The sequence below is a fragment of the Anopheles gambiae genome, chromosome 2 (genome assembly GCF_943734735.2).
Source record: "Anopheles gambiae chromosome 2, idAnoGambNW_F1_1, whole genome shotgun sequence".
Classification (NCBI taxonomy): Eukaryota; Metazoa; Arthropoda; class Insecta; order Diptera; family Culicidae; genus Anopheles; species Anopheles gambiae.
This window is the reverse complement of record NC_064601.1, coordinates 26,428,902-26,448,929: the sequence shown is the minus strand read 5'-3', so window position 1 is coordinate 26,448,929 and position 20,028 is coordinate 26,428,902. Positions and strand designations below refer to the sequence as shown.

Sequence of the window (20,028 nt, the reverse complement as noted above, 5' to 3'; positions counted from 1 at the left end):
CGAAGGGATACTTCGAAGACTGCAAGTACCATTCACACAGTGTTCTTGTTCGGTGTTCGCGTATCGCCTCCAAGTGAAGTTATGGAGCATAAAATGACCACAAACCCGTGAAGACAAGTGAAACGCGGGAAACAACTTCGAGCGCTCAGACACTGGCCCTCATGGGCATACCAAATAACAAAAGCCAGAACGTTGCACCGCCGCAAATCATAAACTCACATTTATGAGTTTATTTCTAGCGATTCTGAGCGGTTTTGTGGGCTAGTGGAGAGCATAAAAGAAAGAAAGAGATAGACAATGAGTGTGTGAGTGTGTGTGTGAGAGAGAGAGAGAGAGAGAGAGAGAGAGAGAGAGAAAACGCATAAACAGCAAATAAAGTGTACGAAATTGCACGGCTCGACGAAAACAGTGGACGGCCTCGAAACGCAATAAAAAGGTGAGCGCTTGAGATTGATTATCGCTCGTTTATCTCAATGCGTCGGCATTGGCCACATCGGAATGGCGCGTGAGCGATTTCTGACCATTAGCGGAGAGACCGACCGTGCCGGTTACGAACGCGAACAAGACGCGCATTGTGATCCATTTCTTTTCGCCGAGTACGGACCAAATTCATGGCATCATTATTTGGGTGAAAAACCACTCATACCACTCAGCTGCATCATATGCACCTTCGATATGCAGCTTCATCTTGAAAGCACAGTTGATCACAAGCATCATGATCACGCACTACACATCCGCAGAAGGTTTGTGTATCATTGCCTTTGTAAGCAATTAATTTCGTTCAGACAAAAGGTATGATTTATTCACCATTTTTCAACCCATACAATGTAACGCTCGACAAGATCTGATACCAAGGCACAGCTTTCTGGATGGAAGGGAAAGGCCCTGAAGTCCCTTCTCCTTACAAACAGCTCGTAATCAGATCGTTCGTGACAGAAATGTGACGTACGATCGGTAGTGCGCTGGGTTCGTTTCATAGCTCTCGACTACCCTCACACTTCAAACTGACAGCTGTCATATCTCTTGCAACCCCGGCGCGGACGGAGGCCATCGAACTGTGGTGAGTCGGATGTGCCGATGCAAATGAACTGCTGCCGAAACGACAGTTTTCGCCAGTGGTGGGCACGCGAGTGGCATGCTAAATCCAACCCATCCCTCCAAAAACGGGAACATTGGGAATGCGTCTATAAAACGCTCGAAATGGCGAACGATCATCGGGTGCCCGGCTATACCATATACAGTGGGCAAATGTAGGGGTTTAAGTGCCGCCGGTCATGCAATGTCCGCCGACGAAATGTGCGCAGGGAAAGGAGTGGCAAGACATTCCGCCGCAATTCTGACTGTTCCCAGGACCGACGAAAAAGGAACAGTTTCCTGCCCAGCGGGAAATTACTTATCGATCAAACGCACTTCGAGAAGGGAATGGTATGGCAATGGTACGCTAAAACCGCTAGCCCACTGAAGAAAAAAAAGAACGAAAGAAAGTTGTTACATCGAGCGTATGGGATACAAATTGTGCTCCAGCAGCAAAGAGGAGGATTTGTCATTAATTTTATCATGATTCAATACCATCCGGATCCCATTTTGATGTTAGGAACCCACTTTTAATTTCGCATCTACTGTTAGTTTCGAATCTTCCCTTAAAAGGAACGGAAAATTTGAAACAACTTATTAATTGGACGATTGTTTAATTTGTAAAGCCGGTTACAAAAAGGAGCGGAAAGGTTGTGCAATTTCAATGCGCCGTCGCCGTAGATGGGCTTTACGAAGTTTCTGAGCCCGTGGGTGGGTGTAGCCCGAATTCAGCACAACAACAACAAAAAATCAGAGTATCAAACACCCAAACTAGCCGGGCAAAACCCAACACCAGGAGAAAGGAACAATAAAAAGGGAACTTGCTCGAAGAGAAAGGGACCTTTTTTCCCCAGCGTCGCGGTTACACGTCACGGCATAGAAAGCTTTCAAAGCGCGAACCGCGAACAAAAAGCGTGCTGCTGCATTTGTATTCCCTTTGCCTACTATGCCGCCACCCTTCGCGATGGAAGCCGAAGGAAGGGAGTAGCCCAGTGTCCCAGTGGTAGCCGATGCAATTCCACGGAAACGCACCGTAGACTTCAGGGTCCTAACGGCGGGTCCCCGCCGTGCGCCAGTACCGTCCGCCACTATCCGATCGACTTTACACGCCCACCCCTGACGGAAGTACCAAGTACCTTGGCGGGGGAAGGTGGTGATGGTGTGGGATCAAAAGCGTGAGCGTGCGCCCGCGAACCCATCGAAGCGTGCGGACCGGAAACTATTTTTGCAGCCCTCGTTTTCAGCGGCCCATTGGCAAATTGGTTGGCCGCAGCACAATCGAACGGTGGCATGATGTGCGGTGGAGATGATTGGCGATCCCATTATCGGGGCCGTATTGGGTAATGGGTATGGAAAGTTTTTCGACCGTCCACGTTTGTAAGGGCTGCAAGCCCACGCGGAATGCACGCAAAACAATTGGGACAGTGAGAAGAGTAGCACTGGAAAAAAAGGACACTCACAGACACTTTTGCAACAAATTTTGGTTTGATTTCTACGTGTGATACGAAACTCCTGCCACTTATCCGTCACTGTCACTAGCCACACAATCACAACCACATCGAACAGACGATCCGTACTGAATGAGACTGCGCTCGACCGATCCACTTGCTTTTGTTGGACCATTCTGACCAGTTTGTAGAACAGTGTGAAACTATCCGTAGACTTGGGTTTTACCTCCAGCGCACCCATTACGGTGGGCCTGGCCAGCCCGACGGTTCAGCAGCTAGACTTCAATCGTTCCGGGCGTTGAAAGCGCAGCCACTAATGTACCAGAGTGGATTTTATTTATCTACCTTCATAAGTCTATAGTCAATATTTTGGGCTAAAAACAGCAAAATCGCAATTAGGGCAATTAGCCAGCGAGCCCCGAGTGCGTTCGTCCATGGCTCGTGGCGTTTAGCGAGCTGTTTCTGATGCGCGCAGCACGAGCGAATCGTTTTATCGGTCCGCACAAAAATAGCCCCCAACGTGCCTTTCTTTCCAGCCGGACTGACTCACGCACGATCTGCCACAATGCCGGTACGCGGTGAAATAAATATCGTACGCATACGCTAAATAGCCTACGCCCGATGACGTCGGTTTTGTTTACCAACAGAACAGCACATGCGTCTCACACGACTTGCAGTACCGGCGCCGTGTGGTCAGCAATTAGTATTACCTAATTCCACCGAAAAAAAAACACCTAACTAGATCGGTTTTAGCACCGGGAGCCTGCAATTTCCTGCCCGATCGGGAAACCCGTATGCGCGAAGCGATTAACCGACGGACAAATTATGACTGGAAAGGCCATCCCGTTCGACCATCGTCCGGCACCGCTTCAGCCCGACCAGCAGGCGTCGTGTTCGGATCAATCTGCAACGAACTGACACAGCTGCATTATCATTTGGTGACCTCTCCGGCGAAGGGCACCGTAACGCAGCGTGATTATTATTGAATTCACTTTCTTGTTTTAGTTCAGCTATTTTTACTCGCGTAGTGTGTGCTCATCTTGTGCTCAACCCTACGGCGCACTCCACCCGCTTTGCATGGCCCTTTCGATCCTCCCCTCCTCCGTTCCTCCTTCCTCTGCGACTTTGAATTGGTACTGATAGCGCCACATGATGTATGTGTGTGATCGTTTGGTCCAACCCCCCCCGGCGGGTTCATCTTAATCCACCGGCAACGCTCGAGTAGGGCACGTGTACTAAAAGTGAGACGGCATGGGGGTAGAGGACGTTTTGGAGTGAGAGGGAGCGGTGCGGACGGTGGGCAGACGCCGCTCGTTGCCACAGGTTTGCAACAATTTGCATGATCATTACCAATAATTGACCAACGACTCGCCCATTGTCGCCCGTTGTGTTGTTATCCAAGGAGTTTTGCCGCAATTTACCGCTCTCCTCACCCCTGCAACTACCATCTCGCGAGACTTACATAACCCGGCCCTTCCGAGTGTGTAATCGGGCCGGGCACGTCGGCCACCTAACCTATCTAACGATCAAGCCTGGTTCTCGATACGGCGGTAGAGGAACGCCGACTGACGCGCGCGCTAGATGATATCTCAGGACTCGGGCAACACGCGCTACTCCGTCGCGACTGCTAATGCGACCCCCTCTCGCCGTCAAGGTAAACACCCGTGATCAGTCGCGCGGGGTCGTGATTTGTGCACCGGCCGCAGTAACGTTTTCTAGTTCCGGAACCATTATCTTCGCACGGTCCTACGACCTTCGCCAAGGTTTACGATGTTGCAGGTTGCCTACCGGTGCCGAAGCAATAACAGTTTATTTAGAGGCCTGCCCGACCCAAACGCGTGGAAAGTTTCGACTGCAAGTTCATGACCCGGGTGTTGCGTGTTTTCAAGCAAGCAGCTACTGTGAAGATACGATGCACTCTCAGTAGACTGGACGGGATTGGGAGGATTCGGTTGGTTAATTTCCATTATCGAAGCTTTTTCGTAGCTGTGCGCGGAGATATCTTAAGATCTCGACTCGGGAGGGACACGCAAACGTGCCGACATCGATCGGTTTTAATTGCTAGGTGTGTTGGCAACAGGGATTGCGCGGTGCAATAGAAGGAACTGGGAGGCACATAAGGCGAGATCGGTGTAGTTGCTTCATTCCTACCGTGCTTCAAGTAAACGAGGGAGTTGTCACGTGTACCCAGCGGATCCTAAGATCACCGTAGCTGATCGACCTCTTGACTTCGGTCCGGCGGTCGGTATCGCTTCGGGCCATCGGTAGGGCCGTAAATTTCCGTAACCGTATCGGGCGAGTCTCCCCCATCATCACCATCATCATGCTCCGAAACATGTGACATTTGAGATAGCGCGTCTCACGTTGGCCAGCGAGAGTTTATTGCAGGGATGGGAGTAGTCGTCGACGGCTCAGCAGTCGTTAGTTAGCACCCTTCTCGTGTCTGTCAGATAATAAAGAACCGAGTGATGCGATGCCTAACCTACGTGATGATGGGCCGAGCACGATGATCACATCTTGGGGTCATCAGATAGTATTCTGATCAAGCACAGCTACCGGAGACATTACCTGGAGCTATCTGTGGCAATCCCATTGTGTGAGAAATTACAATGCCCGCTAATGTCCTGCAGTTTGACGTTCCTGCATACTTGATATTTGTTTCCTCCCGCAAACACGAGCATGCCTCGTGAGCCTTGCAGATGAGGTCTTTGACGATTGTTTCCGTAATTCTCACCCAGGTTCAAATACCACATAAAAAGGTCTCCAATGGCGACAGTCGGCTACCACCAACACCACAGGTAGGCAGTCGCAACAATGGCAGCAACTCGGAAGTTTTGTCACACTCCGGTTGACCGTGACGTCCGTGACTGGGACAGTAATCCATCGATTTCTCGATGCTGGAAGCTGAAGTCTGGCCGCCTTCTTTCGACTCTTCCTGTGGAGGTGTGCAGCGCACGGTGATTTGTGTACCGGGACTGAACGCTCGATACTTTCTGTGTTCCGCAGTAGGTTAAATTCCACCATACCTATCCTATTCCATTGCTTGGCAGTTGGAAGGGCGGCATGCAAATCACCAAACTGTCCCCGAAGCGTAGAATAGGCAACGTGCGCGTTGAAGGTGCCGTGTCGCGATTCCGTGACACTGGAGACACGGGAAGTATCCTGGGCGGGGGGGGGGGATTGGGGTTGATCCTCAGTATGAATAGTAACTAGTTTTTATGAGGACGTACGTGACGGTAATCACGAATAATCGGCTACTACGCGACGGCTACACTTCGGGCCGGTTCAGTCTCCCACTTAGACGTTTCTCCCGATCGCCCTTCGCCACACGCTACCGCATCTATACGGGTTGAGCACGGGAATAGTATAGCCGGTGTAAGGTGATTTAGCAGGGAATTAGATAGTTATTCCCCTACTTTTCCGACGGGACTGGTTCGATTGAAGCCACACCGCTCTCCAACATTAGTGGGTAGTTTTCCGAGAAATCATCAACCCTGGCTGGTACGCTGCCATCCTCCCATTCCGTGCCACCTTCTCAATTCCCTTCAGGTTCTCGACCATTCTCCACGAAAGTGCGAACAATTTGCAATCGATCTTCAATTCAATGCACAGTCGATGGTATCGACTTACGGACCTGCAGGTTTTCCACCCAAGCTGAGCGGTACATGAAAAACACCAGCAGATAAATTGAATAACATGCATACACTTTCGGCCCATACGCTACGGACGCGTCTCGGACACAAGAGACCGGAGATACGCTGCATCTTCCCTTCGACAGGCAAAACAGGGTGTACATTTCAACGGCTGACCTACAAACGAGGCCATTGTGGAAAGCGGGGAACCCAGCTTATCTTAGCGTTTGCGGACAAATAGGTGAAAAAGCGGAATATTAATCTTTACTGGTCGTGTTAGCGGCTGGTAAGCGAGAGGGAAAGGTAGACCGACTGGTGCTAGCGCTCGATGAAGGTTGTTGTTTCATTAAATGATCACGTCCACCACAGAAGCAATGTGGATGTGGTGTGTAGGTGTAAACTAATCAAATGGCACGTACGCGCCGAGTTCTAGCAATGCGACGGGAAGGAGTGGCGTAGATTGCAGATAGCAAATACTGAACAAACGTCATGCACGAAGCCGTACACTATCGTATCAATTTCACTCCAAAAATGCACACCATGTTTGTATGCATCAAATGCACACGGGGGTAAGATTGCGCGAACGCGGATTGCAGTCAAGAAATTGGATAGTTGTTGAACTTAAAAGTGTAGCATAACATTAGAAGGAGTTTTTACTAACCATATCAGTTTGAAGTCGTGTAACTAAACGTTTCAGTCATAATAATTAAAGAACAAACATCTAGTCCGGCAAGTCTTATTGCGTTTCAATAACAACAACGCCAAATCGATGTTATATTCAGAACTATTACCTACACCAAATCAGCTTGCGAGTGGAAAATCTTTGACCTCCTCTAACATAAACCGAGCGCCAACACCGCGATTCGAGCGCGACCCAACCAAAGTTCATTGACAGCCAGGCCAGACATACCAAAAACCCGATGCCGCAGCGCTGCAGCAGCAAACGCGAACGAGAGATGCATGCTCGCATGAATGGAAAACAGCACACTGCCTCTCATTCACAACAGCAGTCGCAAGCAACTGCGGCGGCCGAGGAGCCGACGGACACACCAGTACGAGCCGCGAAGAATGTGAGCATTTGAACCCGCCAAATAGCGACAGGTCAAACTTTCACTTTTTGCCCATTGTGTACTGGCGGTGAGGGCGCGCGCGCTCGCGGAATAAAGACGGCTTGATGGCAATTTGGGAGAGTGTGCGCGAGATAGATCGCCGTGCAGCGGGAATGCATAACACACGAGACCCCAAACTCACGCTCCAATGGACCTTCCCGCCCCATGTGACTGTGTATGTATGGTGTAGTGGTAGTGTAGTGGTGGAAAACGGTGGAACCCTACGAGATGTCGCCCTGGACCAAACGGTGATATTTCTTGCCTTCTGTTTTGTTTCACGTTTCGTAAACCATTTTTTGCCTCCAAAAAGCTTCTGGTCAATGCTTATACATGGAGTTTTCTAACTAGCGAATAGTGGCGTTATCTTTCCCCGTGCTTCAAGACAGAAGGAATGTTTTTGTTTAAATGGAATCGATAATTTAAATGATGTGAAACTAGTTGTTGCATTTATATTAAATAATTATTACCATAAATGCTTAACGCTAAGAAACATGTTTCCAATTCTTTCGACCGACGGTTTTGTGTAGCCGCAACAGGCACACTCCCGCATACCAGTTTGTGTGCGAGGCGAGTGTTCCACTTTCAGCGTCCAATTCAACGACGACCGACCGGTTTGGGGTGTTTGTGGTCGGTTAGAAAAATAACATAAACCTCACGATGGACGCCGAGAACATGCACATGGAGAGGGAATGCATGTGTGTGTGTGTGTAGACGGACCAACAAATATATGCTCCGACTGCTGATCGATGTGTAGATATCGGTGAGATTGGAGCAGTTGGCAGTAAACATAAAAACACACCTTCCCCGTGTGGCCGACTGCCGCCGTAGGCTGCCACCAGAACATTCTTCGGCCGTGGGAAAACCGACGAAAGCAATAATCGAAACAAACAAGGGCCGCCGGCGGGCAACCGAGCCCGCAGACACATGCTAACTCAGGCATTAAAGGGCATTCTGCCGGCGACGACGGGGGCTTTGAGTGGGCCTCCGGGAGCGGTCCTTCGCATCGCCAAATGGTGGGCAGTGTGACTGTGTGTTGATCGAATTAACCTTTGAATGGCGTGGCAGCAAATAAACTTCGAAAAAATGTTCGCAACATCGCACTGTTTGCTAGGGGAAAGTACTTGGAGGATCCTAGTCACGGCACCATCCAAGTTATTTTATTATTATATGTATTATTATACACTTTCTATTTCCTTTTAGTTCGCATGAGGCTTTCGAGGGTAACTTGAATCAAAGGCATCATTACAGCAAACGTACATCTAATCGACGATTGATTGAGCGATTAATATTTAAAACGAAATTGGTTGCATAGCACGATTGGACCATTGGTGTACGGATAACGACACAAATCATACAGAAGCACTTTACCCATCTCTTTCCTAGTAAATAACCAAATTCTTTTACGAGTTTATTCGAAAAAATTTCATAAAAAAACCCACCTCTAAAATGAGCATCCACAAACCAACGACACCATCATCCGTGGAGAAGAAGCTTCCCGTTCAAAGCACTCACGGCGAGACCAGTTGGCGGGGGAAAAATAATTTGTTGGAAATGTTTAACAAACGGCTGGAAGAGCTTTTAATGCCTTTAACGTTTATGTGCTTTACGTTACCCCCCTTCCTCCTTTTACGCACTTCCCTCTCACACCGTTGGTTGGTTCTCCCTTGACTCTGTTCGATGTTCCATCACTAGCACATCAAAGCTTGCATCCTTTGGACGGGGTTTCGCAATTTTTTTTTTTTTTGTTGAGTTCATGTTTGCGTGATAACATACGTCGTCCGTTCGGCACAGCGTCCAATTTTCTCATACGCCAAACACAAAAAAGCCCCCACCGATGGTAGAAAATTGCGAATATCCGTTCGCAGGAATGCCCGCAACTTGCGGGCGCATCATTTCAACGTGTGTGTGTATTTGTGGCTATGGTTCGTTCGAAATCACGCGCGTATCGACACCGAGTCTCCGATGCGGGAAGTGAGTTTTCTTTCACCTTTCGCACCGGACCAGTGAAACTTTGCCGACCATTGCCATTGAAACGGATAGTGGAAATGGAAACGAGTGTGAAACAATATACGGCTGGACACCACACAAACACACGGAAATCCATCCCCAACCAAACGCGCTGCTATCATCGCTATCAAAGAGGGCGCCGTTTTTTCCGGCGGTCGCGTAGAAATGGATGAGATTGAAAATTGGTACCGAAAATTACTTGCTCGCCACACCATGGTAGGGAACGAGAAAAAAAAACAACACACCAACATCCGTGGGCGGGTTTCACTTTGTGTGCAGCTTTGAAAAGTGTATAGAAAAGCTTCTTGCGTTGCCGTTCGGGTCATGTGAAAGTTTATAGCACTCGCCAAATGGAATGAATATTCGAAATTGGTAGCTACGATATGAGCACAAAAACTACGCTCATAGATTTGCAATAGCTCAACAGCTTTTCAATAATTGAGCTACATATACAGCGCAAAAAAAACATAAAAATGCGGCTAAACATAATAGCAGCACGTTGGTGATAAAAACTGCCACAGCACATCAAAGTGATGGACAATGGGGAGCACAGCTTACATCCCGAAGCAATTATTGCATGTTCTATCGAATGATTACATGTTTGTCTTTGTTATGGAACGTTTGTGTTCAGCAGCACATGCCCGTTGCTAGGGAAATTGATGAAGATGGGGATGGAAAAGCCGCAAACAACCGGACCGAATGGTCACTGCTCTACCCCACCGGGCAGCTGTTGTTGTTTTCATTCTCATTCCAGTCACTACCCCACCTGCTCAACCCACAAGTGTGTCTGTGTATCATCATCCCCTGTTAGGTTCAAATTTGGCGAAAACATCATCCTCGCCGTTTTTTTTTTTTTGCGTCGTTTGCTTTTCGCGTCGTTCGTACGAGCCAAACTCTATCGCCGTGGCGGGCGATTTTCATCAATTTTCACTATCAACGAGAGCCTTCATCGTGCGAGTGATTGACGAGTGTTTGTGTGTGTGTGAGGATCGTGTGATGTCCATAAAAAACAATCAAATGGAAATAAAAACAAAGTGGGAGAGGTAGCTCGTGTATGGCCAACGCTTGGTGGAAACCGGACCGGGAAAAACACAATGAGAGCGATGAAAGTGATTGAAACCGCCCCAAAATACACGCTCGCACACGCACAGACACACACACCCTTGAGCTTGCTCAATCAGCGACAATCTAGCAACCAAATTGGAACGAAAAACTGTGGAAAAATAATTTCCGCCCAATAGTGGACCGATTGGGAAATGCTTTCGCTTTTTTTTCCCCCATTGTCGGATTTCCCACCCTTCGCCAGATCATTCGCGTTGATGTGGTGTGTTATTGAAGTGGCGCGGCACAACAGTTTCGTTTCCGATTAAAGTGTGCTGATTACAAGAACGTGCCAATTGGATGCAGTCTTCATTAGACGAATGTATTCATGTTGTATCGTACCATTAATTACATTTTATGCCCTGCCCTGTACCACTTGGTTAACGTTCAGTTGGTGCAGTATTTCACCATGAACGCAAATTTATTGCTAAGCCAGTTTTCACCCTTTTTGAGCCGCTCTCGATGGTGCAGGTGCGCACCCGCAGACGTAGATCAACCGTGACCAACCGATAGCTGCGCAACTGGACTGAACCTGTGGCGGGCGCATGATTTAGCGCAATCGGTCGACTATATCGTTCACTGCACTGGCTAAAGTGCGCGGTGCGCGCTGGAATGGAACGGACCGGAAGCATTAACAATCCGCTGGCGTCCGACCTGGCACCCGATATTAGCGAGCGAAACCGTTGCATTAGCCGTGCACGAGCACAATGGAAGGATGCCTCCAGTCGAAAGGATGCCTCGCTTGACGAGCTGTTAGTTTAGAGCAGTGTGTGTGTGTGTGAGGGAGTACAATTTATTACGAGAAACACGTCAAATTGGAGGTCAATTTGTAACCACAGCGTTTTGTTTGGAGTGTTTACGGGCAAGGTTAATGTGGTGAATTTTTATTAGAAGCAGTTTATAGCGTACAATTTACTTGTGGTTAATGATGATGCACGTGGAATTGCATATACGCGATTTCTAGCAATTTTTCAATTCACTATCTTAATCATACTATGTCTTCATAATAATAACATCACTTCTTCAACGCATTTCAAGTGATCTTGAAGGTTTTGTTATGCTAAATGTCGCATTAGCGCTTTTGCTAAAGTTAGTTCTATTACTCCACCACTACTCTTTTCATTTCCCATTCCAAGTCTGTACATTTCTCGATACACAAATCCGTTGGAATGAAATAGCTCTATTTATAAACCTCACGTCGCTGGAGGAACAAACGATTGTCACCGGGCTCGGAACCGGTTCCCATCGTCAGCCAAGACCTTTCCGGCGCTCAGATTTGAGCAAACGCGCCAGCGCAGCCACCAAGACCTCATACAAATGCGACTCGTGTTCGTCCTCGTGGTTTCCTGATTTTGCACCGCTTCCGGCATTGTCTCCGACATTTGCAATGACAGCAACCGTTTCGGAACGGTGTACTCCATCGCACGTAGAGCCTGCGGAGGAGGTTTCAGCAGTACCCACCACCACGGGCAACATCCTAAAAACAATGTCATCAATGTCAGTGCGACCGGGATCGGCCTGACAGCTAAACCATCAGCAACGCTACTATGTGCACATCGTGACCCACACACACGGCACGTCAGTCACATCGGTACGTGGCCCCACTCCTCGATATGTGCATGGTAGCAACAGCAGCAGCATTTGGCGAATCTCAGGCACGTCTGAGTTGGTTTTGGTTGCAAAGTTATCGATGAACCTTGAGCAAGGTTGCCAAGGCTCGTCGGGCCAGTTGGGCATTACAATGTAGAACTCGGGCTACAAATCGTTGCGCAACGGAACTCATCCTTGACAGGGCCACACAATTCCGTGTCACAGTCGTGTGTGGCCGTACCACGGACCGTCGGAGTTTGCTCTGCGCTCAGAATTCCGGCTACATCTGTCAAGATTCGGAGTGTGCAAGTGCGACCGGCTGCCATTCACAGTCCGGTCCATTACTACGTCCACGATCCAATCAATGAAACTTCCTAATGAATATTTAAAAATCCGTTGAACGAGAACCTAGAAACGCTCGTAGGTATGGAAGAGTTTTTCAAGAGTTTCTGGCATTGTCAGTTCAGAATTTGCATAATTAACTTCCCGTTCTGAGAATGCGAAGCATTCGGAAGGTGCAGCAGTGTGGTGCATTGCACATCGGGGTCAAGAAGTTCTGACAGCAAACCTTGATGCAAGGTCATTTGCAAAGGTCCACATTTAATGCCAGAATTGTGCAAGTCTCTGGGATTTTGATCGTAAAATGTTTAATCGCTTCAAACAAATTATCTTCCATTATGGAAATCACTATTTTTAATGATATTCTAAGCAACCCCCTAAAGCAGAATTGGAACCAGTTTGGGTAAGAACTTGAAGGTGTGTGCTTCCCAAAGTAACAAGCCCGCATATATTACCCGTAAATCCCATGTGGGAGGAGGGTGTCATTACCTTTTATCATCCCCGTAGCGATCTTGACGTGTTGGGCTATATTTTACACGAAATAAAAAAAAATCCCCTCATTTGGAATCCGGTGCTCGATTCAGGGGTGTAGATGAAGGTGGTGTAGAGTTCAAGCGGGATTAATGTATTCCCTGTTGTCGTCTTCGGACGCGGGCGCGTCTTCGCTCATTCCCCGATCGGTCACATGACGTCAAGATCGGTGATTTTAGGCTCGTATATATTTTTTTGTGTACCTATCCTTTACTACCACTGACAGCGAAAAGGAATTTTATCTGATGAGGGTGACTTTAAACAAAAAACAACTCGAGACAGGTTTGGTGGTTTTGGTGGTTCATTCGAGTTCGCCAAAAATTAAATTGCGCCGTTGAAAAGGGAATGAAACGACATTGCGGCATTTAAGGAAGAAAAGCAAGAAAGAACTCTTCTGCCAGATGATGACGGGGGTACCGTTTTGACTTTCAAGGAAGTTCGTACTTTTGACTGCCAGCTTATGGCATCGTAAGGCAGTCGCAAATGTTTTTGAACCTTTGATTGATCACTTTGCGGGGGATGATAAATATTCTGCCGCCTGCAGTCAGCCAGGCCCGGAGGCCACTTAAAAGTTCGTTTTACCGAAACAAGCAAAACAAACCATAGCTGCCTGATTGACATTGAAGTGTATTGCAAACAGTGTTGGGTTGAATTTGAATAAAAATAAACCCTATAAATCTTTCCAATTGATTGTTTCGGTTCCCAACATAAGCCTGATAAACATTCAACCTCAGCCGTTGCGGTGAGATCGATGAGGTTACACTTCCTACAACGCTAATTGATGCCCGCTTTTCGACTACATAAACCGTAAGCGGGGTTGTTCATGTTGTACAAAATAGTGCGTTGGCGCCGCTAAACACATTTCCGTGGGAGTCGAAAACAAGATCTCTCCTTTGGAGGTGTTTGTAAGACAGCACGCGCTCCAGCAAGTCCACCTCCGATGTGTTGGTTTTTTTTTTCTTGCCCACCATACCACCATACCAACAGACGGCACAGTGAGGAGGAAACGCAAATGTTCGATAATTGCCGGTGGGAAGTGTAATTACCAAACAGCACGCCTAATGACAGCGCGATTCCAAACTGTTGTCTTCCTTTCGGGCGAGATCTTTTGCAGCAGGCGCGCATTTGTTTCGAATCCATTATCGTGAGGCCTTGCAGCAAACGGCTCGATTTTGTGCTCGAGATTGCACCCGAGAGTGTTCCAGATTGGAGCGCGCCGGAAGTTGGAGAGTTTGCAGAAAGCAAAAAAAAAAAAACGAAAGTGCCCAACTGCTGCAAAGACTGCTCGCATTTCGGGTGCAACAGGCTGGGACGTGCTAATTGTTCGTGGCGCTTCTGGCTACGGAAGCACACTATTAGTTGCTCAAGCTCAGTTGCTCTTCTGCACAACTGCACCGATTGTACCGATCGGGTTACCTCTACACGCTCTAGCTGACGCAGCATCTTCTTGAACATCTTCATTTTTCAATTCGTCACTGTTGCCAGCAAATCTTTCTTGGCAAGGGAAATGAACCCCTGAAGGATAATCGGCAGAGTGCGGTAGAATACTGCGGCACCATTGGATGCGGTGTTGAAAAAGTTGCATGCTGTTGATAACCTGCCTGACAGAGATACAATTCGAGACACTCAACTTCGCAACTAGTAGCAGTCGGAGATCACGATCTGCATAGGAAGGGCCGCAAACAGCGTCACGCATGCCACAAGATCAGTTGCTCTTCTGCCCATCGGCATCATTGCACATCAGTATCGTCAGCGTTGGTGTCGGAGAAGTAACCGATCGAGCTGGCTAAATGCGTTCGACATGCAAACCATGAAGCAACCAGTTTTGTGTGATAGGCAGACACGATAGCACCACGATCAGAAAACCATTGCCCCACGTGCGTTCGGACGTCTCCGTACAGCGTAATGGATGCCCCGGTAGGTGCTTTGTTTCGTCAAGAACTGCTGCACGAATCTGACAGAAGCGATCGATTTTTAAGCGATGCCTTTTTAGACACGTCCACGTATCGTGCGAGGAATTGATCGCTACGGGCGCCATTGGTGACTCAACAGTATGTTGTGTGGCCGTACTACACCCGATGTGTCTAGGTCTTTGTCTGGGTGATCTCTACCACCATATTTCCCCCCCCCCCCCCCACCCCCCATCCGTCGTCTAGAGTGTAGGTGTCGCTTTACTTACCGCGCACACACGACCACGCATTCCAGAGCGCTATCTAACACACACTTTGTGCACAGTAGATCACATCGCATGACGAACGATCAGCATTAGCAATCGGACATGAAGCGTAGAGTATACAGTGCAGCTGTACAGCTCCTCCGTCCGTTGTACTCGCTCGTAGTGACCTTTCGCTACGGAGAGCTCGAGCGAGTCGTCTAACCCTCGTATCAAATCTACGATCACTGTAGCAGTTGGTCCTTACCCCTTTTCCACAAGCTCCTTCCACCACAGTGCAATAGGTAGGGCCTCTCCAAAGGCGTGAGTTCACATGCGAGAATTAAAAGCAATATAAACTCCAACCAGAAGACTAAATCGTTCGCTGCAAATTGTTGAAATATTTTCTCACGGCGTTTTACAACGTTCGATGCCTTTTTTCGTTCCTATGGCGCGCACTGGGGTTTTTTTTGTGCTCCTACTGCCAAATGCCATTATGCTACTATAATGCCATTACTCTACTGCCGGCAAAACACATCGTGCCGGATCGATCGATCGGAAAGGGAGCACAGTACCCGGCGGGTTTGCACTAGACAAGCGAGTGAATAACCGGCAAGAATGGACCGCTACTGGAGGACATGCTGTCATGTTCTCAGGTCCTGTCACACTGCTGCCACCCCCAGAGGGGGAAGTAAACATTTGCGTCCGAGCCGAGTGCTTGTGTGAATGGCTCGTGTATGTGTGTATGTGCAGTTTCAGAAAGGAGTTCTCCAACGAAAGAATCGAAGGTGTTGTCATGTTGTGGCAGGTTTTACTTTCAAACTTCCATAGCTTTCAGCGGCAGTGATCGTGATCTACAGTGGACGTGGTCTAAGGATAGTGGACCAAACAAAACAACACAAAAAGCCGGTAAGTACCGATGTTTGGAACCGCCAATTGCTTACTGATCACGGAACACCTTTTCCAATCATTGGCACTCGTGTCTATGCGTGCGGGAATACTGTCGGTCGGTCCTGCCCAAAAAAAGGAGTATAGCAATAAATAGGCGTTTCAGAGTCCAAAATCCAAGCCTTCCTAAGTCCAAAATGTGCAAATCCATGTCTGTCGTGACCGTCCTTGAGAGACGATCCATTCCCAAAATAAACCAGTTTTCAACCTTCGTGCTGTCATGTTTCTTTTTCACTCCCCAAGCGTTGTGTGTATGTGTGTAGTGCCACTATGATAGTCCACCTTGTTTTGGGGAGGGAGTTTGATCGCCTTAGGTGTCCACAAAAAAGTTATAATGTATACAGCGGAACCTGTTCTCGGTGAAGGAATTTTGTAAGCGGTGGCCACAAAACAGATCGTTTGAAAGTCTTCATCGACACATTACGCCGGCGGAGACTAAAGTTCAAGGTTTTCGTATGTCACCGCTAGATGACCGCGATTTTCGGCACAGGTTTTTCGCACTATTACATTGACCGAACTGTGACCCGCCGATGCGGTGAGATGAGCTGAAAAGATGGAGCGCTTAGATTAGAAGCCGCCTATGGGTGCTTTGTAACTTTCGACCGCTAATTGTATGAATAATGAATGCGTTACTCATTATAGTGAGCTGATTGTTGAGAGGGGCATACGAATGATTGATTTAAGCAGCCCGACACAGCTTATGAAACCGCAGACCGAAAAGGATTAACTAATCATTATTACGAGCGGTAGTTCTCATGGTGATAATATCATCATCTTTCTTGTAGCTCCTTTGCGATCATCGATTGACGCAAATACGTCAGTTTGTATGGAATGCTGGATGTAAACAACGGAACGTACACCTTGTTTGCCTCTTGTTTGGCACTCGTAGTCTGCCAAATGCATCGTAAACTCGTATTGTTTACTTTACAACAAGGCGTCCCATTGCAGTAATCATATTCTACACGTTAAATCATACTACCCTAATGGGTGCTCAATCTGGCTGAAAAATCCATCACGCAAGCGTAAAGGGAAGGCACATAAATCAAAAGTTTAATCTTCAAATGGCCCTGGTCGTCCGTCAGCGTCTTTCACAATTGTGTTTCGTGTAACATTTTGCACCATCTTAGTAGTATCAACGGTTTCACCAAAATCACACGGAGTGTCCAAATCTGTCTGATGGAACACATAATAACATCATAATAAATTAAATGCAAGCTTCAATAATCAGAATACATCATCGCTTCTTTGACATTGAATGGTTTTTATCCCTCGATTACTATTATCCATTTTCAAGTCTAGCAAGATTTTAAACACCGTTCTTCCACTTCTTGTGACACAGCAGCGTTTGCTTCTCGTGACACTTCAACTTAGAGTCTTGGCCGTGCTGTGCTGCGATGGCCACCATCTTACGTCAGGGTTCGTCGCATTGACTGCACTCGCGGTTCGGTACTTCGGTTCGGTTGTTAGACTTGACGGAAGGTTAATCGCGTGTAACAACGTCACGCAGCAGTGATCCGCGGGGTGTACGATATTGTCCTCGCCGATCCAAGGTTTCTCCGCTAGCAAGACAATTGTGCACTGTGTCGGTAGCGTACTGCTCAGCGTGTTTCGCGGCATAGTTTCCAATCGTTCCTCGGAAATGGGAATTATCTTTTATGTGACAGGCCTAGCAATTATTTAATCAATCGAAATTTAATTTAGGTTTTATGTGCGTGTGTCCACTCAAGTGGACACAGGCATATGGCCACACACGTAGCTGGGCAAAAGTACTGTTTGGGGACAACTTTCTCTTTGCGGTCAACAACTTACATGTTGGAATGGAATATCTTAAATTAGGGCGTAGGAAATTACATTTAAAGATTTCAAACCCTAATACGAACGTCTATCTCCATCCCATGGCACACAACAAATCTTCATTACTAGACCACTTAAAGTATACTAATAACAAACAATTCGTCCAGCAACATGCTTATCCACCATGATTTAACGGCTTTTTCTTCAACATTCATTGTAGTGTTTTATGCTGGGATTTATGAATTACGATGGAGTTTGGGAATGGGTGGGATGGTTTGGCTTTTCAATTTTCTTCTGCTTTAGAATCTCGCCAAGTGGAGAGCTGGGCCGTTCGCGTTCCAGGCTAACGGATCTCTGCGTTCTTGAAGTGGATAATTTACGATATCAAATCAGTGCAGCTGCCGGAAGAGTGGCCCCGGAGAGTGATTTTAGCACCGATCTTGTGGTGTTCTCATTCGCGGTCGCCGGCAGCATGATGGAAGCTACTGTTTCTCTTCGCTAAAAGCCACCCTGTGGGCCGGATGAGGGTCGAGATGATATTATCTATGCACTAAAATTATTAATTTAGCATAAATTTGCAGCGAATTAAGGTCGGCATAGTTACGGATTTGCTTCCCAAGATCGGCGGGAAACTCCGATACGGCCGACGAGTTCTAAAGCAATGTAGAGTAATACTGAATTCAATGTGTGGTTATGTTAGACAAACAGAAGGCGAAAATATCGTTTATACCACACTGCGTTAAAAAGCAATCAGTGAGATCCACTCTGAGATCCAGCACACACTTCAGTATCTGGATGGATTTATTTTTGTTTCGAAAACACATGCCCTCGGCTACAGTTGGACAGTAGGCCCCCGCAGTTGAAGGTTATTTTTACTGTACTGTATGTCCCAAAGGCGGGTGCTACACTTTCCCGTAGCTGCTTCAACGGCGTACGGCGCCACCGAGATTCGACGCACTTGTGACGTAGCGTGTATGGTGGCTGGTCGGTTCTTTAGCGTGGCAGCGTTGCCTTCGGTGCGACACATTACACCAACCGCCGCATGCTAGGGCATTCTTCTCGCCCTGCAGCATGTAAGACGGACGTAAAAAAGGCAACAGAACCGGTTCGGCCGTTGTTAGTGGCCCACCCCGTCAAGATGGCCTATCGCATCGCTGGAAAGATCGTTGCGGTTAAGCCGGGGCTCGCTGGTTGGAACAGGTTCGGTCGCTAGTCCGTCCGGCCCCCCACCAGTGTACCTCAACTGGGGATCAGTTAAGGCAAAGCTAGAAAGGAAGCAACACATTCCTGCACCAGCTTGGAAATCCAAATCCCACAGGAGGTTTAGATTTTCGTTGCGTTGATGGATTTTGGGTTGTATGTTTTCGGTTCCTCCTACCTTTCCAAACGTCCAAATTCCGAAAACACTTCTTATCCAAGAACTTTTCAGTGCCAAGCACACCAACACAGACACAAATAAACTCCCATCGATCATTGAACTAATGCCGGATGGTTTTGCTCCATTCTAGGACTTTCCCTTCTCGCTCCAAACGCCGGATGAAAGCATAAAGGAAAAGAAATCACACCGAACCCAAATAAAAATCTATCGACCGCCAGACGGTGCTCTCGTATGAGTATGTGTGGGTGCGTGATAGAAAGCGTTAGATTAATGAAACTCCAGCACGGCGAAGGAGAAGAAGCAGATAAGTTCTCGTTCTCTGCGGGCTGATTATTATTATTATTGGGGGTGAAGCGTAAAATACTGTAACTGCCGACATTAAGAGCAGCATTTGCCGCGTTTGCTTGGAATCGAGAGGCTGTAATGAAGCAGTTGAGTGGTCGAAAAGTTGTGGCATTCAAGTGCCCACTTCTGGAGTGGTTAGGATGGGCCTGATGGACGGAGAAGCGTGTCAGGATTGGGAATCGTAGCCAATATCAGCGCAGGAAGGCTTTTGTGAATGTTACCGGTATAGCTATTAAAAATGTGTGTTTCTTCGTTTGAAGCAGCGGCACATTAAATCGATGTGAGCTAAGAGTTTTTTCTCCCCCTCAAATTACTACTTGCATTTTAGGAAATAAACTTAAGGCATGGGTATGCGCTTTAGTGAAAAAGCCAAAATTAACACGTTCGATGCATTACCAGCTTTCAATTACCTAATGAAACCTGATGATTCCTGCTAATACGCAAGTAATTAATTAGCTTAATTATTTGCCGAAAAAATAACGAAAAGGGCACTCTCTATCAGAGTGCCTACATACCAAGTTTGCCACTTCCCCGGCGCGGCACAGGCTTATCAAACCAGGTTGCCGAAATACAGCACCAC

General features: G+C 47.6%; 1 protein-coding gene across 6 annotated transcripts in view; it reads right to left on the bottom strand.

Moving 5' to 3' along the window:
• LOC1273213 (uncharacterized) overlaps nucleotides 1–20,028 on the bottom strand; it is a 63,762-nt gene that overhangs the window by 32,160 nt on the left and 11,574 nt on the right. The window contains exon 1 of one of the 6 annotated variants that reach the window (XM_061642003.1): nucleotides 3,233–3,369. The exons of 1 other annotated variant lie outside the window; for it this stretch is intronic. The gene's annotated coding sequence lies outside the window, so the exon portion shown is untranslated. Of the gene's footprint in view, nucleotides 1–2,534; nucleotides 3,370–20,028 lie in introns of those variants that run through there. 4 more of the 6 variants (XM_061642004.1, XM_061642006.1, XM_061642005.1 and 1 more) reach the window with 4 other exon arrangements.